Source organism: Equus caballus, chromosome 4, assembly GCF_041296265.1.
Source record: "Equus caballus isolate H_3958 breed thoroughbred chromosome 4, TB-T2T, whole genome shotgun sequence".
In the NCBI taxonomy this organism is placed as follows: domain Eukaryota; kingdom Metazoa; phylum Chordata; class Mammalia; order Perissodactyla; family Equidae; genus Equus; species Equus caballus.
Genome location: NC_091687.1, coordinates 6,303,590 through 6,304,201, shown reverse-complemented (window position 1 = coordinate 6,304,201; position 612 = coordinate 6,303,590).

The window sequence follows — 612 nt, the reverse complement described above, 5'->3', positions numbered from 1 at the left end:
TTGGTGGGTTTAAAATTTTGCTGCTTTTTTACATAAAACCTGTGCCTTTCCTAGAGATTTAAGATGTAAATGTATTCCCACGTGTAAATTTGAAAATTCAGGGGCCTATTATGAGATAATACACATTTTTAAATGAACAGAAATTTCTTCACTAAGTTGTTTGCCTTCCAAAGTGTTTACTCCTTAAGCCGTAACATATATGTTGTCTCAGAAGAGTTCTGTTGTCACGTCATAATAGGAAGAAGATCTCTACTTAGAATATACACTACTGAAGTTTGTATATAGCTCATAGACCTAAGACCTGTCTTTGTTTAAGAACTCCTTGATTACATAAATCATAGTTCAGAATTCATATCTGAACATTGTTTATATGTTATGAAAAATTTTTAATCACAAAGACTGGGAGTATGTTTTATTTCTGTTTTTCTAAATGAACTACAGTACTTCATAGGTGTACTAAAATTGTTTTGGGAGTGGGGTTTGGAAATTTCTAATAGACGTATGGTTTTAATTTAGTAATTCTGTTGCATGAGGTGTAAGCATCCATTATGCTGGTTGTTCAGTAGACTTGCTGTCTGAGTAGAAAGCACATGGTTCAACTAGAAGTTTGAC